Here is a 25,191-nt window from a genome sequence, read left to right on the forward strand (position 1 = left end):
GCTGGGAGGGGAAACAGTTGGGACTACTGAGCCATGGGATTCGATATACCATGGTGTCACACTTGGTCTGTAAAGCTGTGGGAAGAAGGGGGAAGGACCTGGGATGTGAGTGTGATGGTGTTTGTCTTCCCAAGTTAATGCTACACCGGTTGGAGCCCTGTTTTTCTGGGATGGTTTAACACTCACCTGCCCATGGGAAATGAGTGCATTTCTTGTCTTGCTTTGCTTGCATGCATAGCTTTTGTTTTATGTATTAAACTGACCTTATCTCAGCTCGTGAGTTTTCTTACTTTTACTTTTCTGGTTCCATCCTCCCTCCCACTCCAAGGGGCAGTGAGTGAGTGGTGCTTGGTTGCCAGCTGGAGATAAACCATGACAAGAGCAATCTACTAAAATGATAATTGCAGAAAATTAGATTGCAGCAAGCCATCTACTATCATAACCAGTGGCAACTCCTGTCCTCTCTGTGCAGTTTTCATACATTGGCACATAGCTGGCAGATCCCAGAGTGAGGAGACCCTGGGAGTGTGAGGAGAAAAACATGCTCATTGAGATTCATGATTGGTCATTTACTGAGAGTTTACTCATACCACTGTTTACTTATAGCACTGTTACAGACTATATGCAAGAGTGGAAGAAAAATGTTTGGGTACCCCTTTGGTTCAGCACAAAGAAGAAAGAAGAAACTTTCTCTTAATTTAGGATGCTTTTTCGAAAGTAGAGTAGTTAGGAGTTCTGCCCATTCTTGGAAGAGGGCCTGGGACTTGGTACTGCTTGTTCATCATATATAACCAGTGTCACCACTATCTGCAGTTCTTAGAAGTTCTTTTGCAAGAGTTCTGTAAAACAGTTTAGTCTTGCCCATTGAGGTGAAAGCAGTTCACTTTAAAAATCTGAAAGGGGATTTTGAGACGCCTGATAGTATTAGATCATTCTCATCTTCCATTTTTCTATCTCAAAAATACTCATATAACTAGAAGCTAGCTAAAGCTGCAGATTCTGAATACATTAAAAAAATGCCATCCACTCTAAAGATTCAGACATGAGCCAGATGGCACATCTGACTGCAGTGTATATGAGCCACTGTACTCCTACTGCTGTGAAAAGCAGAAACTGAAGCATCAGAGGATGAAGCTAGTTTACCAGGAATCTCTCTTGTGGCTCTGACCTAGCGCAGCCACTGTCTCTAAGTGATGTGACTAGAGCACGTGTGTTTGAGTAAACTGGTGATTAAGTTATCTTATAAATACCATGGGAGATAAAAATCCAGAGTGAAGTGAGGACCTTGAACAAAACAGAAGAAAAAATGTAAGCATAACATTGAAATGCTGTGTTATTTCTTCTCTTTAACACACATGGGTACACAATAGCTCCTACTGCACTTGGAATTCAATGTGCATGAGTCAGCCTGTCTGATATCAGCAATTACAGCTATAAATGCAGAGCTATTATGCGCTCATGTTGTGTAGCTTGGGAGTAGTCTATTCTACCAGGAACAAAAAGGTCTTGATCAGCTTAGGGTTCTTAACTATTCTCAAGCAGTGAGCAGGCAGTCAACTGTGCAGCCTTGCTTCACACAGCAGGAATTCAGCCCCAGCACTCTGCTCTCTGAGAAGAGCCCAGGAGACTCATTCTCTTGAACACAGCAGTGTTGCACATGAAGTCCCAGTAACCTCCCATTTTCATCAGCAGGAAATCTTTGCACATTTTTTTTCTCACAGCTTCCTTTCCAGAGTCACTCATTTACACTGATTTATAGCCTTCTTCACTGTCCTCCTCCTCAGTTCTTCCCCCTCAATTTTTTCCTGAGGCCTGAAAAACTTAAACATGGAAATTTAATGCTGGTGGAATTTACAATCTGGATTTTTTTGCCCTCTCAGCATGGATGGGAATGACCAGGTGGATGCTACCAGTGGCTATTCTTTTGTGGTCCTGCTCAAGGTGCATGTCTGCTGGTGGCTGGCCCAAAAGCACTTTTATGGAAAAAAACAGAATTTGGAGTTTATATGTGAACAAATGAGAAGCAAAATGAGAGGCAAGTAAGGTGACTCTCTGGTCCAGGCTGAGCAGAGGTTGAGAACAGGAGCTAAGACTGGCTGAGAAAGCTAGAGCTGTTCAGGCTGCAGCAGAGAAGGTTGCATGGAGATCTCGTAGCAACCTTCCAGTATCTGAAGGGGGCCTACAGAGAAGCCGGAGAGGAACCCTTGGTCAGGAAGAGAGATAAGACGAAGAGTACTGGGCACGAATTGAAGGAGAGGAAATGTAGTTAGGAAGACGTTTGTCAGTGTGAACAGTGAAGCCAGAGCCCCTCTGTCACAGCAGGTGCCGTACCAGCATGCGTGCAGCACCACGGCACGCAGCCCCGCACAGCCCCTCGCACCGGGTCTCCTGCGGACCCGGGAGCACCGAGCCCCGCTGCCCGCCCGGCCCGTGCCCAAACGAGCTCCCGGAGCGCCCCCATCCGAGGGCGAGGGGAGCGGCCGGGGCCAGCGGGGAGCGCCCGCCCGACGCCCACCGAGAGCGGCGCCGCGCCTCGCCTCGCCCCCGGGACGGGCGGGACGGAGGGAGGAGCGGCGGGCGGGAGGAGCGGTGCCGGCACCGCCTCCGCCGTCATCTGCCGCTGGAGGCGGAGGAGCTCGGCAGTGCCGGCCGGGTGGCGGGTCCCCGCCGCTCTCCGTCCTCTGTGTGCGGCGCCGGCGGCGAGGGCACGCCCGCAAGAGCGCTCCCGCTGCCGGTCCGGCCGCAGGCAGCGCGGAGCTTGCCTTGCCCTGCCCTGCCCTGCCCTGCCCTGCCCGCCGGTGTCGCCTGCTGCTGGCGCGGCGAGCCCAGGGACTGCGGCGGGGATTCTCCGGGTTTGTGCGATTATATTCTTACGTGTTCAGCTCGGCTCCGGAGATAAGGGCTGGGGGAAGGCGGGCGGCGCGGGGCGGAGGCCGGCGGGGCCCCGGGCTGGGCTGTGGCGGGTGCCTGTCCCCGCCGGAGCCCCGCCGGCACTGGGGACTGAAGGACCGGCGGAAAACGTGTCTCGTTCCTGTGCTTTGTGTGTCTGTCGGTCTGTCTGTCTTCGCTTTGGGAGCGGGGAGATTTTTCTGTGAACTTCCACGGACTTTTAAGTCGCTTAGTTGTGGGGTTGCAACACTTTAAGATAAAAGAGGACCCAGCAGCATTAGGGGAGCGGTGCGAGGTAGGTTCCTGCATGCCTGAGGCGCTGGCCGTTCGGGATTGATCTGTGCTGCAGCTGAACGGGCTCTTCCAGGTGTCCGCAGCCCATCCCTGTAGAGGTCCGGCTGGGCGCTGCAGGGAGAGTGAGGCTGGACTGAAGCGTTTCTGCCCAAAACGCTGATTTTGCTGAATAGAGCCCGATAGCGGGAAAATCTTTAAATAGTAAACTTACCTGTTAATACATAAAGTGACTTCTGTAAACTAGCAATCTCTCCAATACCTTGCTTAGGTGATCAGAGGTTTTTGGGTTATCCTCTGCCCCCCTCTTTTCTCTTTAAAGCTGTTGCCTCTTAAAAGCTAAGCTATGGTACGTGGTGTTGCTTTAGGAAAACTTATCTCTCCCTAAGGGAATGTAAATATTCTTGTTTCATGTTGTTTTGGAAAGGATATTGCTTAAGGTGAAGAAACAGAGGGTTTTGTTCCATCTATTCTGTTAGAGAGTCGTGTTTATGTAGATGATTTGACTCTAACATTTGTTAGATAATGTAAGGTGAAGAGAACTTACTTAGATCAATGTTAAAACCACAGAAATTCTTCTTAAAATGCACCTAACATAAGTAACATTGGCAGTTCTGAAATTTATGAATATATATTGTTGCACCCACTGGGCTTTTTAATGTAGCAATGTAAATTTACAGGATCTTTATCTCATGGTTTATTATGCTGGAGATGGTTTGTAATGAAGTTCATTAAATTCTCCTCCTCCTAAAAAGTCCATTGAAGCAGAGAATACACATTCTAATGAATGCCTAATGCAGTTGTGACTTGGACTCTTCCAAGACATAAATAATACCTAATTTGTCACGTCTTTCTCCAATCAAATAGTTTCCTTCCCATAACCTATTGGGATTTTTCCTTATAGCTATTTCAAAACTGATTCAGAAAAACCAAAATTGAACACAATTATTCAAACTTCTTTTGCTCTTAAGGATCAGTGTCTAACAATTTATTGGGGGAAAATAAAACAGTAAAAATGTTCCTCTTAATTATTCTTATTTTACTGTATTTTATCTCTTCCCTTGATTCTTCTCTTCCTGCAAATAGATAAAACCGGGAGGTGAAAATCATATTCTAAGTTAAGGAATTGATCCTTAAACCATTAAAAGCAGCAGGAGGTTTCTTTTCCCAAGTTCATTGGATGCTAGGTAAAGGCTGTCTTTAGTCGTGTTTGAATGTTCTTGATATTGTAAGAATTTAAACATGTGCCTAAGAATAAGCATTTGCTCACGTTTTAGGATGGATTTGTGGAATTTGTTGATTTCTCCCTTACTTATCTAGCCTGTAGGATCCTAAAGGGATTCTCTTTTTACTTTTTACACCAGTAGAATGGGCTAGAAACTATAAAAACTACTTTTTCATGTGGTCATGTTGAGAATGTGCTTACCAATTCTTCCAGTCCTGAACGTACTGTACCTAATCAGTATGTTTATATTCCATGTAACCAAGGCACATTAGGTGTGTTGGCATTCTTGGCTACTTTAGAGTAGAGACTGGCAACAACCTTTCCTCAGGCAGCTGGTTACAGGGCACTGCCTCCAGCTCAAGTTTGGTTTAAGGGTAGATAAGAGCTGGCACAGCTTCCATGCTCTTTTCAGCACCCTGTACAATACAGTGCTGTGCTAGCAATTGCTGAGAGCCTGCCTAAAGATTTGTCTCACACAGTGATTGAAGAGTCTATACTTGTTGGTGTTGCAGTGTGACTGCTTTGGTTATATGATCACCTCCTGTGAGAAGGTGACCTGGAAAAGGCTGTGGATGTAGCTGCCTGGACTTCACTGAAAGCTTTGATACTGTCTCACATAGCATTCTCCTGAAGAAGCTGGCTGCCCATGGCTTGTCCAGCTGCTCTCTCTGCTGGTTAAAACAGCTGTATCAATGGCCAGGCTCATACAGTGGTGGTAAATGGAATTACATCCAGCTGGTGACTGGTCACAAGAGACGTTTCCCAGGGCTAAGTAAATCTTTAAGATTTTTATTAATGATCTGGATGAGAGGATTGAGTATACCCTCAGTATGTTTGCAGGCAACACCAAGCTGGCAGGAGTGTTGATCTGCTTGAGGCTCTGCAGAAGGCTCTGGACAGGCTGGATTGATGGTCAAGGACAGGGGTATGAGGTTTAACATGCTGTACCAGGTCCTGCACTTCAATAGCTCCATCGAGTGCCACAGGCTCGTTCAGAGTGGCTGGAAAGGGGTCCAACAGAGAAGGGCCTGGGGTTGCTGGTTAACAGCAGCTGAACATGAGCCAGCAGTACCCAGGTGGCCAAGGCCAATGGCATCCTGGCCTGTTCCAGCAATAGTGTGGCCAGCAGGGCCAGGGCACAGCACTGGGGAGGCCACCCCTCCAATCCTCTCCTCAGTTCTGGGCCCTCACTGCAGGACAGACACTGAGTTGCTGGGGCATGTCCAGAGAGGGGGAACAGAGGTGGTGAAGGGTCTGGGGCACACATCCTGTGAGGAGTGGCTGAGGGAGCTGGAGTTATTTAACCTGGAGAAAAGGAGGCTCAGGGCAGTGCAAAGGAGGCTGAAATGAGGGTGTAGCCAAATGGGGGTCATTCTGTTCTCCCAGGTAACAAGAAATTGGGCAAGAGGAAAAGGCCTTAAGCTGCACTAAGGGAGGTTTAGATAACGTATTAGGAAAAATTTCTATTCTGGAAGGGTGGCCAGACGTTGGAGAAGAACACCCAGGGGAGTAGTTGAGTCATCATGCCTGGATGCATTCAAAAGACATGGATCAGTGGTGGACCTGGCACAGTCAGGTTAACAGCTGGACTTGGTGACCTTAAGTGTCTTTTCCTGAATGATTCTGTGATTCTGCTGCTTGTAGATACCATATTTAAAATTTATATATTGTAGAAGCCAAAAGGCAAACTGATCAGGCAAAATAAAGTGCTCATTTAGGAGCCTATCAATGAGTATGCTTTACTGATTAAAACCCCATTTTGCTTAATAGCAAGATCTATATAAGTTGACTGCAGTGGGATGCTCTTTAAGTTAAGTCTTTGCTGGCAGTAGCAAGGAGGAATTGGGAACCTGATCTTCATGTCTTCTCTGCTGGACGTTCTGCCATTCAGTGCTAGGTACAGTTTGGATCATTCCTTCTCTAAGTATAATTTGTATTTGAATCAGTTTTGTATTGTCACTACTTGTTATGGGCTCACTGATTCAGAGTACTGATACTCTGAATTTTATTTTCTCGATGTAGATCACGTGTCTGATTTGTCATTGCAGATTCCTGCTGCTGTTATGTGGTGGTGCATGTTGTCTTAATTCTTCACGATTGTAAAGTCCAGAAAAAGCCTTTTTCCTTGTAAGTACGCAAGAACTTAAGTCCTTCAGTAAGCTGGAAATTCCACTTTTTTACGTTCCCTCTTCATTCTCCAGTTGTGACTAGAAAATTGTATCAACCTGTTGCAAGGTACAGTTTACTATTTTATTGTTATTTCCTCCTTGCAGTAAAGCTGGACTCTTTTATTTGTCATCAGTGAAATAGGAGGAAGTTGCAAGTGTTGCAAGTACCTTGTTTATTTTCACTATTCTCTAGATGTGTATGTGTCACGGTGTGACTTGGGTTTGCCAATTTTAATATATTTAATTTCTTTTAGAGACAGGACCCAGGAGTAGCGACAAGGCAGGCTTAAAACTTAAAAAGGTACAAGAAGAAATTAATTAATAACACAAAAAAAGAATTCAGAATAAGATTTCTAGATTATTCTCTCCTCCCTTCATTCCACATTTCTTACCAACAACATACAGAGAACACTTCAGTCAGTTATCCACCCAAATAATCAGTTCATTTAAGAGAGAAAAGTTCCTTTTTTAGTTATGGCTTGGGGGGTGTCTTCACCTTCACAGTTTGTATCTGCCCGGGACCTACAGAACCATGAATTTTCCTCTCATTCCCACAGTCCTTCCAGAGCCATGGGTTACGATGCACACATGGGGTGCTACTTTTAAAGGCAGGCTGCTGAAAAACAAAATTCTCTTCATCTCCTTCTCTATCAAATGTCTTTGTTCATATTCCAGTCCCAAAACAGAAAGCTCAATTTCCTCGAAGCAAAAAGTCATCTTCTCAAGCACACTAAACCTCCCCAAGTATATTTCACAGTTTAAAGGAATTTTAGTGAAGTCATAATCCCCTCATAGCCCCACAAAAAAGGTTTTCAGCTACTTATCAGTTGCATCTTTTCAATTTCTTCGCATAAGGAACTTTATCTTCATTCCACTGACTTCTGTGGACTCCATGCTTTATTCTTTTTCATTCAGGGGAGCTCAGGAGATCAAGAATCTTATCCAGGCATTAAAAGAGTTAAAGTTGTATCCAGATCTCGAAGAAGCCACATGGAAAGCCGAGCTGGCAGGGCTGGGGCCATGTGGCCGGTGCTGAAGCCATGTGGTCGGGAGGGTCCGGGGGCCGGGAGTATGCGGCGGGCCGGGTCCCCCGCAGAGCCGGGGTCGGGATCCTGAGACAAGCTCTCCCACGCAGGGCCAGGGCCGGGGCCGGGGCCGGGATGGTGGGCCGAGCTCCCCCGCCGAGCCCGGGGCCGGTGCCCCGGCCAGAGCCACCTCACCTCCCCGGCAGCCGGAAGCCGAAAAAGAGCAGTTAATTTGATCCACTGTGATTTGTGAAAGCGAAATAACTTTTTATTGGTTTCCCGAGCTGTCCATCACCAAGCCAGCTCTCTGATTGGTGCCAGCAGCTCACGGGGGAGGCTCCCAAAGATGGGAGCGTCTCTCCCACTCCCCAGCCTCATGGAGTCCTCTCTGAGGGGAATCCACCCCTCCCCCCGAGCATGTGAAACCAGCACAGAGTGTGTTTTGTATTTTGAAATATGAAATTTTTAGAAACTAAAAGAGCAAGCTCGCAGTAGTTTTCTTCAGTGTGTCACAGCTATGATCTGCATCACAATCAAAAACTAAGTTACTTGAAAATTTTTTTGTAGTGCTGTGCATTTGCACAGTCATAGGATGCTTCTGTCTAGTAAAGCAGGTGCTGGATGATGGCCTTGTTATAACTGTGCTCATTTTTCTTTGCTCTTTTAGCTCAAGATTCATGTGTTTTGTGGTTGTGTGTCACCTGGCCAGCCTCCTGTTTGGTACCCTTTGGTTTTTTATGTGATCCATGTTACTGCAGTACTTTAAGTTCTGTGGATAGTGATGTACCTTTTTAAATGTCTCTTTAAGGCCGGAGAATACATGTTACACACCCTGGAGCTGAGGAGCAGAAGCTGAAAGATTCGTTCAGTGCTGTATAAGAAGTGTCTGAGTGTAGATCAAGACCCAGTGTTGGTAAGATGATTTTTATTCTCTTCTAAAGGAGACCAGTTCACTGTGAATCGTAAACTCATCCTATGAAAAAAAGTATCAGACTTCTGGGATCAGGTTCCACTTGGCTCCCTTTATCTTTGTGCAAACTTGGGAATTAGCAGTATTTTGTCAAGCAAAAATATAAATTGAAAAGTCTGTCTTGATGTCCTTTTGTGGAGCTTTTAGTTTATGATCACAATTGTATTATACATTATGAACACAAATACAAGGATCCTTTGATTGCACAAATACTTAAAATTAATACCCTGCAACAGTAGAAGTCTCTGTGTAATTTGCAGCAGTTGACAGTTATCAAGCCTTTAATAACTCCAGAAACTTAACTATGCCATTTGAACTGGAGAAAACTGCTGCCGTGTAAGATTGCAGCTTGGTGAGCACTGCAGTTAAATGAGATATTGCTTCAGCACCAAACAAAGCTGACTAAAACTGCTACAAGTGTTACGGCAGTTTGCCACTTTTTTGGCTGTGGTTGCAGAACTGTTGGTAAGGCTTTGTGATAATATCAGATCACTGAACGGATCTGAATTAAAAATAACTTTGTAACAACAAGAGAAAACAATGTGAAGGGCAGCTGTCTTTCAACTGGCTCTTTAGCTGGGACAATTTGCAAGTTCAGCCTAGATTTTGTGGGGCTGTGTTGTGCTGGAGGGGGTGTAAATAGCAGGGAACAGGTATAAGAGAAGTTGAATTTCTAGGCTGAGACCTGATAGTTTCTTTTCCTCTTGAGAAGCTGATTATGTGAGATTGCTGTCAGTGTTCATTTAATCTAGAAGAAAGTTGTGGCTTGGTTTTAACAGCTTGGTGTTGCCTTGTCCCCAGCCCGAGTCCCACTTTCTGTGCCCATCAGGGTATTTTCTTTTTGTTGCTGCTACTTTTTAGCAAAATCAGCTACTTTGACAACTCTATGGCAGAGCTCCTCATCAGATCAGCGCCTGCCAAGGGTGTGAATGGACTGGATTCTCTGCACACTGTACACAGAGATTTTTATACCCTTCACTATCTGGGAAAGTAATTTGCTTTTTTTTCTCCTGGTGAGCTTCTTGGCATGAGTACCAGTGTGAATCAACTAAATGCCAGAGGATACATCCATGCAACTAGATGATAGTGTAACTACAGGGGAGCTACAGGCCAATCAGTCTCACCTCGGTGACCAGCAAAATCAGGGCATGGATCCTCTTGGGCATGTGCTCGGGTGCATGGAAAATAAGGATGTGCTTGGTGCCAGCCAACATGGGTTCATTAAGGGCAAACTGTGTCTGAAAAATTTGATTGTCTTTTCTGTAACAGGGTTATAGAAATGATAGTTAAGAGACTACCTGACACCACCTACCTGGACTTACACAAAACACTGCCACTGTTCCTTGTCTCTGGAGAAATGTGGATTTGGCAGGTGGACCTCTTGCTGGATAAGGACTTGGCTGGATGGTCACACTCAAAGTGTTGTGGTCAGTGGGTCAATGTCCAAGTGGAGAGCAGTGGTGAGTGGTGTCCCCAGGGGCTGGTATTGGGACCAGAGCTGTTTAACAGCTTTGTTGGTGACAGGAACAGTGGGATGGAGTGCAGCCTCAGCAGCTGTGCTGACAACACCAGGCTGTGTGGTGTCAACATGCTGGAGGGCAGGGATAGCACCCAGTGGGACTGGGATAGGCCTGAGAACATCATGTGACTCTTATGAAGGTCAACAAGCCCAAGCTCAAGGTCCTGCATGGGGATTGTGGCAATTCCAAGCACAAACACAGGCTGGGAGGAGAAGGGATTGAGAGCAGCCCTGGGGAGAAGGACTTGGAGCTGCTGGTTAATGAGAGGCTGGACATTACTGGGCAATGTGTGTTTGCAGCTGGAGACCCAACCACATCCTGGGCTGCGTCCAAAGCAGCTTGGACAACAGGGGAGGGAGGGGATTTCTGCCCCTCTGCTTTGCTCAGTGAGACCCCACCTGCAGTGCTGCATCCAGCTCTGGGGTCCCTGCACAGGGAGGGACAAGGGCCTGTTGGAGAGAGTCAGGAGGAAGGCCATGAACATAATGTGGGAGCTGGGACAACTGTCTTATGAAGACAAGCTGAGCAAGCTGAGGATGTTCAGCCTGAAAGAGAGAAAGTTCAGGGGAGACCTTAGAACAGCCTTCCAGTGCCTAAAGGGGGCCTGAAAGAGTTGGTGAGGGACTCTTGATGAGGTCATTTAGTGATATGACAGTGGGGAATGGCTTTAAACTGAAAGAGGGTAGGTTTAGATTAGATATTACAAATAAATTCTTTACTCTGAGAGTGGTAAGGCACTGGAGCAGGTTTTTCAGAGAAATAAAGGATGCTCTGTCCCTGAAAGTATTCAAGGCCAGGTTGGATGGGGCATTGAGTAACGTGGTCTGTCTGTGGCTAGTGGAGTTGGAACTAGATAATGTTTAAGAATGCTTTCAATGCAAACCATTCTATGATTCTGTGGTTAACTGTAGGAGGGATGTGCCTGTCACTCTACAGGTCTCAGTGTAATTATTCCCAACAGTAGGAGCGGGGGAGCAGGGAGATACCAGCAGCAGTAACCTGATGGTAGTTCCAGGTCTGTACTGAGGCTGGCAGCCTGTTCTGGCCTCTGATCTGTGTCTGTCTGCAGCTCTTGCTGGCTGGCATGTGTAGAAAAGTTTCCCAGTGCTGGAATGGCATTGCCATTTAGTTATGAAAAATCTTGTGAAGTCTCTTGCCATTAGCCACTGGTCCGTGAGAGCCAGCAAATGCTCTTGTATTCATTACAAGCTCTTGTTTCTTCCCCAAATCTAAGGCTGATTTTTTTTTTCTTTTTTTTAAAATTTATTTATTTTTTTTTAATACTTGAAAGAGGCATAACTGAGTGAAATAACTCATCTCCAACTGTGGTTTGCTCATTACGAATGACAGTAATAGGCTCACAGGCTGTATGCCAAATGGCCTTTTTTTTTGGTTTTCTGAAGATTTCTGCTGATCTCTGATTGTTTTGGAGGGAAGTTTGTAACCTGCTGGCTTACACAATTTGGGAAATGTTGGGAACACTCATGAGCCAGAAAATTTGGAAGGAGCCAGGTTTTTATTTGGGTAGTGTAAAAATCCATTGCAGCTACCACTTCTGTCTAGTTCCAATTAGAAGATTAATAAAAATATTTATTTTGGGTCAAAAGAACAGTCTTCTTGGCTATGTACCTTCCCTAACCGAAGCTGTAAGGTTAAATTTTTAAAAGGGAGATGAGAAATTTTTGTGGCTCCTATTAGAGCTATATTGAAAATCTTCAAAAGATGATTGAGCTAAATGATAAGATTCTGGGCTTTCCTGGTTACTACTAAGATAACTTTCTGGTGTCTGCAGATGTTCTCCCCTTTTATACTAATGAAAGTCTTGGTCTTAATGTGTTGTGAGTCAGAGCTTTTTGTCAAGAGCAACATAGAACTCTGTCAAGGGATGAGTCAGCTGTGTCATGATCCTTTGTCTTTAGCGTCTGTTTCTCTTCCTCTAGGGTTTTACAAATTTAAGAAGATTTGCTAATGTTTTGTCTGAATATGCAAATATTTTTGATTGCCTAACAAAACATTGCTAAGAAAATATGTAGTCCTATTCAGCCTTTTCTCTCCAGTATGTTTGCTGACCATATTAAAAGAGATTTATCTGAGGATGGTGGGGTGAAAATTGGCTTCTAGGTTGTTAGAGGGGTTGCCATGCAGTATAGATCACTATACATTTACTCTCTTCCCTGTGCAATGCATAATCAGCAGATCCACACCTGCAGGTGCTGATTGAGACCTCTGTATTTCTTTGTGATGTGTTTTATGTGAGATTCTTCATTGAGCAGGGGGGATGGTGTGGAGATTGCCTCTTACTCAGGTAACCCAGCTCCTGGTCACTGGGCTGTAGACATTCCGTGGTGCTTCTGTGATTAAACAAGTAGCCTGTGAAGAAGTAGGCTCATGTGTCTTACCTTGCATGAGGGAACACACCCTTATGACAAAATTGACTTCCCAGCTTCTGCCAAAACTTGTGTCTTTGCTTGATTTTGAGTGATGAGGAAGTCAGTGTGGTTAACTGTACAAGGTATGTGACAGTACATGAAGGCTGGCACACAGAGAAGCCTTTAAGGGACTGGTACTTGTGCTCTTTACACCCCACTCAACTTAGAGGAAAAGAAACTTTCACATTCTGAATGGTAATAGAAGCTCTTGGAAGACAAGAGAGATATCCACTAAGTTTAGTCACTTTGTTCAACATGAAAACAAAGGAAGTATTGTGAGGAGCTTTCTGGCTAGAAAACAGTAAATCTTCTCATGGGAGTCCACAGTTTCTGGTTTTGTTTTTAGTACAAACATGATGATGTAACAAAGTAATCTTGTTAAATAATGATACTTGTATGTTTAATGTTATCAGGTTTTGTTTATACTATAAACTTTTTTTGCCAGCTATTCATAGATTGCTGTAGTAGGGCTCTTAAGTCGTACTTAATGGAAAGAGCATTATTTATTTCTTAGGGGTAGTAGAAATCTAGATTGGAAACTTACCTTTTTTAGAGGCTTTGCTGGCTTTCCACTAGAAGTAGTTTTGAGCTACTGGGAATGTGAATGAGTAAGGGTGGTAGTCTTTCTGATCAGTTTTTCTGTGATTGTTAGACTTCTGCTGAAATTTGTGGTGCTGCTTGCATGCAGAGATACGGTACAATCTTCAGGCCTGTCAGTGTAATGATTCTTAGTGTATGCAGAAAGCAGAGATGGCATTCTTAAAGCTGTGTCTGTTTTCTAGGCAGAAGAACACACATGGGGTGTTACTACATGGAGTGCAAATAAAGGAATCTAAGTATAAGATATTAAAAGTACCTAAAATTGAAGCAAAAATACCTGCATAATTTTAAGAGATATTCTAATATTCTGATATAACTAGACAAAATAATGCAAATTTTTGTGTTGATAATGAGCAGTTTGAGGCCTCTTCAATAAAACAATTCATCCAATCAGATGAAGGTCTTAATTGACAATGTGAATGGCAAATTGCTTTGGTATCATTTGTATAGGAATACCTGCTAAATTTTTTTTTTTATATAGAAATATATTTTCAGAGCCAGGTCTAAGGAATCAGTACTTTATAACGGTAAATATTTAGGTTAAGGTGGTTCCCATACTGCTTCTCATCTGAAAATGCATTTCTTATATGAAGTCTTATGCTTAAGTTTTTGGGGGGGAAAAAAAAGGAAATTCCAGCAGTAAGAGGAGTGTCCTACTTGTTGGCCTGCAAAGCTTTAATTAAGTCTTGGAGTATTGTAAACTGTCATCTCTGCTCAGTCCCAAGCTCTCAGTCGGGAATTATGTAGAACATGAGCAACTAATTTTGACCTGTCGATGCAGAAATATTTTAATTGTCTGCACATGAAAGAGCAGATTCAGTGCACTGTGGTGTTCTCATGCAAAATAGCCAAGAAACATACACAGGACTGAGTGTTTTGTATGGCTGCCCCAGGCCTTTGTTTAGTGCTTACAAGGTTGCTTTCCTTTCTCTAGGTTTCCCTACCCTGCCAGAGAACATACCAGGTTTTCTTGTGTGTTGGTGTCTATCTAGGTGTGACTTCAGTTGGTTTTTTGTACACTTAAGTTGGAGTCTGAAGTGCTACTGCTTACAGAAAGACTCCGTCTGGGACAGTCTGTGTTATTTTACTGCCTCTCTTTAGCAGAGTAGCAAAACTGGAAGCTTTGAGCAGAAAATGAATACTTTGAGTCACATACAGCCTGCAATGAGGGCAGTGTTTCCTTCATTTTTTCCTTCTTACCTCAGCAGACCAGGTTGTTATTATTGTTATAATTATGTGAGCACAGACCTTCCTGTTATGCTGTTATTAACAAAAGTGAGCCCACAAAGCTTCAGCATAGAAGAAGAAAAACATATATGAAACTACTCTTCAGAGTTACTGCTTCCCAGCTTGAGATCATTGCATTCTGCTAGCAGCTGAACTGATCAATTCACTTTCTCTTTGCAGCAGCAACCCAGTAAGTCACGAAATTATTGCTTTGCTGATTAGTATTCTGACTTTTCTTTATAGGCTTGTTTCTAAAGGGGAATCTGTGGCATGCACTTGTCTCACTCCTAACTTTAAAAGATACTCTGCTTGCAGTGGGAAAGCTAATAGGGCAAATGTACAATGTAGCTCCAGATAAGGAGATTGCTATCTCTGTGTTTCAGCAATGGACATTTGCAGTACTATATAAATAATTTTAAATGTTGTTTAAAACAGAAACAAGAGCCATCATATGCTCTGTCTCTGGGAGCTCCAGTATCTAGATTTAGCAATATTTCTTTGGGATCTGAAGTCCGTTGTAAAGCCCAAACAGAACATGTTTTGCACTTCACTGACTTCTGAGTTTATAAGTAATTTCCTGCTTTTGATAAGTGTTTGAACTTACCCAGTTTCTGTTTTGTGTGCTTTGTCACAGAAGTAACAGAAGGAGCTCTACATGGTGAAAGATTGACATATCAAACTGATCATCTGAGAGCAGTACTCTGTTTACCATTAGTTTTTCCAGCGGAAATGTTTTGTAAGGATTCTTATAGTAATTGTGTTCTGTGGAACACTTCTTTGAACTTGCTCAAGGAAGACTGCTGTAGTTTAAGTGCATTTGTGATCAAACTCAAACCATGACTTTGGTGCAGCCCCAAAGCAGTTGTGCATCATAGGGATATCCTACCTCCTATTTTTTAAATTTGTTTACCTGTGATGTAATAATGACCATTTTTTAACAGCTGTTTGACCATATGTGGAGGTCAATTATTAACCAGTAAGCAGCCGTGAACATATGCATGAGCTATTACTTAGAGCAGTTACCTTTGTAACTCATCTGGACTCCTTACACTTTGTGCATATACACTGCACAAACTATCTGTAATTCAAAATTGCCCTTTGCATCTTACCACTGATGCCAGAAAGATTTTTGCTTTTTATACTTTTTCCATATATTTGTAGCTCTGTAGACTATTACAGGGTTATATAGCTCCTTAACTAACTGTAGTACTGTCCTACCCCTTCATTTAGATTTTAGAACAACAAGCTAACCTTCCTGGAATCTTATTTAGTCTTGCTCCTGTAGTGAACTAAGGACATCTCATTTTGTGTTATAGACATAATAAATGTGATTAGGAGCTAGGGATGTGGAGGGGGCTTAAGTAGGGGCAGAACCAAAAGTGAGGGGATTACTTAATTAACTATTCCTCTAATTGGATGATTTCTGTTAAGTATGCTAATTTTTTAAAAAACTTATAGAATTGTCAAGGTCCTGTATTACATGTGTATTTCACCCTACTTGCACTGTAAAGGACCTTCATTGAATGTAACCACTTTTTGTCATCTTAAAATTGTTTGGCTTGTGATTTTATGATTTTAGGCATCACTACTTGGATCACAGTTCCAAGTTTGGTATGAAGTGACAATCTGTGGCGACAGAAATTTGAAACCTGTTGATGACCATTTTGTGTGATCCTGCTGTTGGTGTTCCCTTTGTTAGTTTGCTGTACAGGCTCATTCTCATCTGCACTCTGACCCTCTGGGATGTGTAGGACTGAAGTGGTGAGATCTAAATCCTGATGTTCTTTGGACAATCAAGGAGAACCCTACTGGGTGCAGGTGTGTGCCCTGATACAAAGGTTGAAATGGGTCTTCTACCTGGCCATGGCTTTTCCATACTTGTCTGTACTTCTGCTGTGTGGGCAAGGACCCATCACCAGAAGTTTTCCCAATGGCAGTCTTGCCAGTGCCCTAAATCAGCCTTGTGCACAGTGGTGTGGGCAGATGTGCCCCAGGCACAGCTGGCAGAGGCAGGCATCATTGCAGTATTGGTGGAGGTGGCTGATGGTGAGGCGCTTGTGTCTGGGGGACATGTTGTATGGTGCCATAGAGAACTGACGCACATCCATAGTCTATGCCTGGTTTGGGTCTATGTTAAATTAAAAAAAGAGCAGTGGAAGTCATCTGTGATTCAAGGACTGTCTGATCTCTTGGGTTGTGATGTGACACTATAAAAAGGAGTGTAGCTTTGTATGTTTTGTTCTTCTCACATCAGGTACTTAGAAGCGTAATTAGAAGTTCCTCTTTGAACAAAAAGGTTACTAGGAAGCAAATATCTTTTTTATTAAATTAAAGCAGTGTGAATTGTAGGACAAAAAACCCCATCTGTACTAATTGGTATTGGTAGCTAATTTGTTTCACTTGATTTTTAAAAAATAATAGCATATATTGCCAAGTCATAATCCAATTTAGATTGTACATTTGCCTTTTAAAAGCAAGACGCTTATGTTTTGTTTGGTTTTATGTTGGTTTTTTCCGTCACCCTGAGACAGGCTACGAGGAACAATGGAGTGATTGATTGCAGAAATATAAGCCATCATAATTGAGATAAGACCTCTTTTAATTTTTTTCCATGCATGACATTATTGCAGCTCTTACTGGAGCTTCAGTAATTTTACCTGTTTATGACTACATCCCTGTGCCAGGCTGATTTTGTGGTCAGAAAGACGCCAGCAGTCACGGGGACACAGCAATGTCAAGCTGTATAGTTTTTTCCAAAACTCAGGGGGACTTTCCTGTGGTTGGTGAGGGTTCAAGGAAGAGCTTAAATTTAAAATAACCATATTCAGTTCATTTTCTTCTGAAATTATCAGGTCTATTCATATGTTATTATAGAACTTTGAGTTGAATTTCTGTAGTTTACAAATAAAATCTGAAATTCCCTTAGTCTTGATGTTCAGTATATTTCTGACTTAATGTGGAGTATCAGGATACCATCATTACCTATAGTAAGTATGAAATCACACAAGTACATCCTCTGTTTAGTGTGGTTAAATTGGAGGTTAAATGCCAGTAACAATTTTAGCTGAAGTTAGATGTATAATATCAGAAGGAAGTAAGGTAGGAAGTAAGTTATAAGATTTTTTGCTTGGCTTCAAGTTGTTTTTTTTGGGATTTTGGGAGTTTTTTGGCTGTGAGGTGTTCTGTTTTGTTTGGGGTTTTTTTTGTTTTTTACTTTTTGTTTGTTTGGGGGCTTTCTGGTGGGGTTTTTTTGGGTGTTTTTTGTTTGGTGGATTGGTTTGTTTTGGTTTTTTTTTGTCACAGTATTACGTTAGCAGAAGAATGTAGTGAATAAATGGTAAAATTTATGATGAGAAGTCATGGTTTATGAATGTTGAATTAATAACAAAAGATGCTTTTGGATATTTTTGTTGGCTGCTATTGAACAATTTATTGATTCTTACATAGATCTTCAAAGCAGAAAGAGTTTAACTTCAAACTTGCGGTGTAATTACAGGGACATAAATTTCTTTCAGAGCTTTAACTTGTTTGTTGAAATGTAAACGTTTTTGTCAGTGGTAGCAATATTGTGCTAAAGTATCACAAATTATATGAAATCTGCTAGAAATATGTGTTTTTATGACATACTTTGACAGAGTAAGTAACTAGGTTTAGTAAAAATGAGACTTAATTTTTACATTTGCAGTAATTTCTAGGGATCCTAATGACAAATGTCTGGCTGGAATTTAAACTTGCTTGGGTTTAAACTTTTAGTAGCAACCACATGAAATACTTGGGTGTTTGCTTGCAGTTCTTGTAGTATATTTATCTTCTTATGCAGAGTGCATGTGACAGAGGGGATTATTGCATTTAAGAGCAGCAAAAGTTCAGCTGTAAAGGTCAGAAGCAAACAGAGTTTGACTTAGGTGTTGTGGCTAATTGAAATGAGCAGCAGCATGGATACAGGGAGATGGATGACAGGGAAATGGATGTTCAGAGTCTTTCTGCGGGACCTCAGAAATACTCAGTATAAACATTGTTCCTGTGAATTTGTTACTTCCACCTGTCAGCTGTGAGTGATATTTAGAATGGGTTTTGCAAACTCTGAGAAATACTATGTAGTATGAATCTACAAAGTGAGAATGATAGTATGTCTTTAATATACCGAAGGTTGGGATTTGCAGGAACATCCCCAAACTTGGAAGGATGAGGAATAAAATAAAATCAGTGGTTTTCTTAAAGCTTTTATGAGTTTTGTTGGACACAGTGTTTTTAGCATTAAAATTAAATGTAAATTTTCAAACACAATTTTTACAGGCAGCAACTTGCATTTTGTTGAAGAATTGAAGCTGGTCATTGTACTCTCAGGTGTGGTTGTGTAACTTTGTTGTATAAGGCATTGGAGGGTAAAAACATTTCATGTAGTACCAGTATATAAGGCCTGGGCTATACAAGTTTTTGCTTTTTATTAAAAACTTGCACTTAGATTGTTTATCCGCTGCAACAAGCTGTCCCTTAAACCTTGGATATGAGGAGAAAATCGGAGCTAACTTCATAAGACCCATTGAGCTGCTGCAGCTCCTTCTGGCAGAAGTGAGGGTACCAAAAGTCCAGCCTTTCATGTGAGAAACTCGTAAGGGCTAAATAAACAAGTTGTAGGAGCTAACAGAAGAACAGAAACACAGTGTAGTAAGTGCAGGGAGGGGTAAGATCCCATGATAAGGCCTATGTCCATCTGTGTATTTCCTGTGGTTTGTCACTGTGTTGCAAGAGAGCAGAGCCTGTTGCCTGTCTCTGTGAGGATAAGCAAATACAGGCTGTGAACCTGCTTATGCTGTAGGGTTTGTCAGAGACTACAGCTGCACACAGTTGATTTCACTTGTAAAATATCTGTGTTATATACTGGGCTTTGTGTTTCCTGCCATATATTCTATTAGGTGACTTTTTATTTCTACCTATGAAATGTAGGAATATATTCTGTTCTGCCACTCATGTTCTCTTGACACACAACACTCTGTAAGTGAGAATCAGACCTGGTATTCAGGGAATAATTGGCAAAGCCAGCAGTGATGCTGGGAAGTTACAAGGTTGTTCGTGATATTTCCATCCGTTCATTTTCCTTGTCTTTGAGAGAATAAGGCTCTCTGCAGGGAAAGCAAATACTTTAGTGAACTTAATGCTCAGACAGTGAACTTTCATTTTAGGTGTATGCAGTGAGTATTAAATGTAGAGTGAGAAAAAGAATATAATTTGTTCCAGTTTAGCAAAGGTCAATGACAACAGTAGCAAAAGCAACTTCCAAGGAATAATACTCATAGGTATCCTGAGAATTGTATGTATGAGATAAAGTAATCACAATTGTGTTGTGTTCTGCTGAATTAACACCAAAAAGCATCACGTGGTCGTCTTTAAAAATGCAATGTCAAACTGTATCCCTACATACCTGTCTTTCACTGGGAAGAGAAATTCTCATTCCTGCTTGGCCAGAATTGGATTGGTTTGGATGTGGCTCATGAAACATGGCTGGAACTGCAGCTCCTGTACCTCCTATTTTAAAGATTTTTTTTCTTTTTGTGTAGCAATACATCTTAAGAATGCCAGTAATTGTCAGCAATTTTGGCTAATCAAGGTCTTAAAAAAATGCAATGAAAAGGAGTTTGTCTGTTTAGTTGATATGATATAGAGACTTGAAAGTCAGGAGGTCTAATACTCTTGCAGTGCTGCACAATAAAATTTAAATTTATTTGTATACAATATTAGACTTAAGTTAAAATCAATTTCTCTTAATGAAAATTCAGCAGTTTCCAACATCAACTAAACATTGGAGAGGCTGCCTGTTACTCACTGATTCATATTTCATATTATGCCATGATTTAAAGAAATGCAGTATTAGATTTGCTTTGATATGTTTTGTATTTCACATACTGTAAGAACATATATGTAAGAATATATCTTTATTATGCTGTTATTTTATAGTGTCCTATTGCTTTTGATGCTGCTCTTTAATAAAAATGTCTTTTTTATTCTAAGAGTTACATGGGAGCAAATTACTTGTCCATTTCACAGTTCTGATATTATGTTCAGTTGAGAATTCTTTTCAGTTTACCCCTGCATGTTAGCAACATATTATATTTTTTAACCTTTATCTCTGTGTGTGTATATATGTACAGTATACATATGTGTGTCATCAGTCCAGTGAAAGGTGTTCCTGACCTTGACAGGGAATTAGAAACTGCTGAACTTCAAGGTCCCTTCCAACCCAAACCATTCTATAATCATCATAATGGTGTAGTATGTAACATATAATATAGACAGAATATGTAATATACATGTGTAGAAATTGTATATGCATGTATAAAAGCATTCTTCAGCGTGCCTACGAAGGGCTTTTCTGAACTCAAATTTACATTTTATTGTATTTTCTTTCATCCCAGTATGCCTGCCTAATGGCTTAAAAATGGGCTTTTACAGGGATGAAGATCATATGGTGTTTTAAAAAGTCTGCTCTAAACGGTAGTGTTTTTAAATCCTTGGTTTTTTCTATTAAAATTTAAGATTGACCACAATTTAAAACTACTTACCACATAGGTTTTTTTCTGTCTTGAGTTACGTTATTGGGGGAAAATGACTGGTGAGGAGGTAGTTTTTTTGGAAAATGTGTGAATTAGGGTGACTTTCCTCCCACACCAGTTTTATTTCAATCCTATAATAACTCAAACACATCTTGCATGGTTCTGTGGTATCGAATGTATAAACTTTACAGGTTGCTTGGCCTATAAAAGTCTGTGCTTCAACTATAGCAATGATTCTATCTCTTGATAGTTGTCCCACTGTTGCAAGCAAATCTAGATGTTTTTGGTAAGGTGCTTAGTGCCTCCTTAACATTATAGCTCAAGAAAGCTTCTTGTGAACATGTAAGAATTCCTAACGTACTTTTTGAGCAACTCGGACACCAAAATTGAAAAATACTCTTTCCAGTTGCACTGTTGAGGCATTGATAGAGCTTTGCTGTGTAGTCATGAAACCAATAAACCCTCCCTTTTCAGATTTCCTTAGTTATCCAGAAAGGTGGGCAAAGCTATACTCCAGATCTTTGCAAGAGCTGATGATTAAGCCTGAACAACCAGACTAAGGAAAATAAAGATTCCTATCTGTCATGGTGCTTCAAGAAGCATGCTCTGATCCTGAAGCAATTGTAAAAAGTGCCATTAAAACTTCAAAACATACTGTTTTCATATGGGATTGTAAGAAACTGAGCTGCTTTTGTGACATATTTGTAAAATCTGTCTCCTCTGTGCTTATTACTGGCCTCTCATAAAATGGGGTACAGGTACTCCTGTCTGGAGTTTCAGCATATCGCAGATGCAGCCTCTGGGGCCTTCTCCTTTTTCAAATCCACGATTTCTTAAATTCAGGACTTTTTTTTGAGTCTATGCTAAATGCAGTTTCTGAAACTACTATTTCAAGACAAAAATAGTTTTTAAAAAGTTTCATGTGATATTGCTCTAGCTTTCTTTCTCAAGGAGTTTCCTTAAATGCCAATCAGAGATGAAGTGCTTGTTGTAGAGTTGTGCTCTACTGGTAACTCATACATGTAATTTGACAATTAAAAGTTTTGACAGTGTAAAATCTTAGAGAAAAGAGAGAGTATCAGTTTGAGGATGGTGGATGAAAAACCTTCCATTTTCTAGTCTGTTGCAGAACCACACATCTCTTTTTTCGCCTGGCTCTTCTGCACTGCATAAAGATGAAGCAATAACTCACTTGCCTGTACTTTGTCTAGCAAGGTCATTTTCTGGAATGATGAACCCACCTCTCCTACTTCTTGATTTTGTCTTTGTGTTTTCCTTATTCCCTTGAGATTTGGATAATATACTTCTTTGGGGTGACATTTTCAGAGATATGTGTGAGATGTGAAATATTTTTTGCTTTCGTTATGCTTTAATAGGAGAGGCTTCGTGTATATGAGAATAAATACTGCTTTTATTTAAGTATATATAAACATATAATAAAAGTATTTTACAAATAATAATGAGGGCTGAATTTTGTAAGGCTAGAAGACTCTGGATTTGTACTTATGTTATTGTGTTCCTAATAAGTAACGCAATAAAACTAAGATGTTCATTTAATAACAAAGTGGTATGCTATTGTTTCCTCAGGGTTAGTTTTTTGCTATTCCTATTCCATGAGATTACTTCTGAAGCTACTGCAGTAGAGGTGGGAGTTTTGTCCAATTTGTGACACAAGTACTTCCACCTTTCTTTTTAATTAATAAAAACCAAAACAAACAGGACCAGGTTCTGCAAGCAGCGAAGCATCAAAATAATCTTACTAAGGTTGTAGTAATGAAGAAAGTAAGGGAAACACATTTCTTCAGAAACCCCTTGCTTCTTTTATTTTTGAGCCATTTCTTGTGATACAGAAAGTTGTTCCTAATTATTTTATAAATGTTGTCCAGAAACACACCTCAGGGGTGTAGATGTTGACCTTAGTAATTCCTGGCATTATCTTTGCATTTTTGAAAATATTACAGGCCACTGGAAATACTGGTGCATGGTGCCAAGTGATAGCAGGAAGCTATATTGGGAGAAGTGCACAGCAACAAGTGCAAGAATGTAGTGGTGAAGCCTTCTCATATAGGAGCACACATACTGCAGCATATTGTCAAAATAGCATTGATTTTATGGGCTGCAAAGGCAGCCCTTCGACTTGTATCTCAAATTTTGCACTGATAAAATGGTGTGTTCTGCAAAAAGCCTACTTGGAATGTATTTATGGAATGTCTTCATGTTCAAAAATATTAATAAATTTCTTTTGACACAGCGTGTTGGCGTGGGGGGAAAGCATGCTGTATTTTTTCCCTTTTTAATAAATATGTATATTCCTGGTAAGAATTATATAACAACAAGCTGCAAAATGGGAAAAACAAATGTGTTTCAAGTCATCCTGAGAGCATTAGTGGTGAAATTTGAGATTAAGCTAGAATATGTCTAACAGAACTGTAGATCATTTGAAATCACAAAGATAATCCAGATGTTAAAAAATAATTTTTTACCAATTCCACTGAGGTTACAAAGGAGCAGACCTGATGAATGGCATATTTGCAGAGTTCTGGAGCACCTCTCCTGTAAAGACAGGCTGACAGAGTTTGGATTTTTCAGCCTGGAGAAGGCTCCAGGGAGACCTTATTGCATCTTCCAGTACCTAAAGGGGGCCTAGAAGAAGGCTGGCAAGGGACTTTTGACAAGGGCAAAGGCTAATGGCTTTAAACTGGGAGAAGATAGATTAGATGTTAGGAAGAAATTCTTTACTATGTGGGTGATGGAACTGGTTGCCCAGAGAATTTGTGAATGTTACATTCCTGTCAGTGTTCAAGGTCAGGTTGGGTGGGGCTCTGAGCAACTTGGCCTACTGGAAGCTGCCATGCTAGTGAAGTTGGAACAACATGATCTTTGAGGTCTCTTCCAACCCATGCTCCTATAAATGGCTGTACTAAAATTCACACATGAATATTCTTTGCTGAAATTGTGGCCATGAGATGTAAATCACAGTAGTGATAGCCTCTGTTTATATCTCAGGGCCTTTAGTTAAGCTTGTATTTGAGTTGAAAGAAAAACCTATGCATACAGCATTTACATTTTCTGATTTCTTTAATCTATGATCTCTTTTGTGTGATATAGTTGACAGAGGAAAAGAAAGGATGCATGAGCAGTAAGTGCCCATGGTAAAGACTCTGTTGTAAGCATAAAAAATGATATTGCAGACGTAACTTCACACTCAAACCTTTTCTGCTTTATTATGATTGGGCTTCTCATCTCCTTGAGGTAAATTTTGGACCCAGATAACAGAGGTTGGAAAGAAATTCAAACTTATGCCTTGGTTCAATTTGCAAGAATAGTGTAACATAGAACTTTTGCCAAGTGGAGCTTCACGTCTTGCTCCTTTGACTTCTTCCCTTAGTTCAGAGGTTCCTTTTGTAACCATGACATTATCCAAACAGAGAATATGCAAATGTAACTTTTTGCTATAGATCAGTAAGAACATAGACTTCTAGCTGTGTCTCTTTTTCTTGGAAAAACACCATTTGGAGGTTCATCACAAATGTGAACAGTAATTCAATCTTAATTCCCTGACTGGTCAGACTTCTGAGCTTTCTATTCTGAGTTTTGCTCACACAGCTTCTGAGAGTTTTCTACCTTTTCTATTTCCCATAACCATCATCTCTACTGAAGATCAATGCATTTGAAATAACCATTCAGGAGGAAGTTTCCCAATATTGACAGCACGTACTGTAGTAGATGCATTGTTTAATATCTTACTGAGTTTTTCAATGTGTACTGTTGCCTTTTTTTTAGTCAAAGATAAGCATAAATAGTTCAGCTTGATCCATCTGCAAATATTGCTGTATTTGATATATGCCTCAAGAGAAATATTAAAATATAAGATATTTAAATATGCCTGGGGGGTTTTACTTTTTTTTTTCCTTAATTAAAGAGAGGGGAAAAGTTTGTTTTCTTTGCTTTCTTTCTTATGATATGACTATCAGCTCTTTATTGACTTTAAAATGTATTTTTCTCTTCTCCTCAGTATCCTTTTGACCATTCAAATTTAATAGCACTGAGGGCCTGTTTTTAGCAGACCAAAGCAGAAATCATTTCCTATGCGCATGTTTCCTGTTAACATGCATTTTCCTTCTACTTTGTTCCCTTGCTCTTTCTTCATCCACTACTGCTTCCCATTCCTCCTTTCTTCCCATTCAAATTTGCACAATCTCGTGTCTCTCCCTTCCCTTCTTGCATTTTTTGCTCTTTATTTTTACTTTGTTTCTCATCCCAAATTGCTCCCTGTGTTCACTCACACCCTTCCTG

General features: G+C 41.1%; 1 protein-coding gene across 5 annotated transcripts in view; it reads left to right on the forward strand.

The window, feature by feature from the left end:
• Window positions 1-2,630: 2,630 nt before the first annotated feature.
• The window catches only part of PIP5K1B (phosphatidylinositol-4-phosphate 5-kinase type 1 beta), a gene marked incomplete at its 3' end in the record, with an annotated part of 99,326 nt that continues 76,765 nt past the window's right edge, over window positions 2,631-25,191 (forward strand). For 2 of the 5 annotated variants that reach the window (XM_079331211.1, XM_079331215.1), the window contains exons 1-2: window positions 6,442-6,640; window positions 8,407-8,511. Of the gene's footprint in view, window positions 2,853-6,437; window positions 6,641-8,406; window positions 8,512-25,191 lie in introns of those variants that run through there. The other 3 variants (XM_079331212.1, XM_079331213.1, XM_079331214.1) reach the window with 3 other exon arrangements.

The sequence above is a fragment of the Erithacus rubecula genome (genome assembly GCF_903797595.1).
Source record: "Erithacus rubecula genome assembly, contig: SUPER_Z_unloc_2, whole genome shotgun sequence".
Lineage (NCBI taxonomy): Eukaryota > Metazoa > Chordata > Aves > Passeriformes > Muscicapidae > Erithacus > Erithacus rubecula.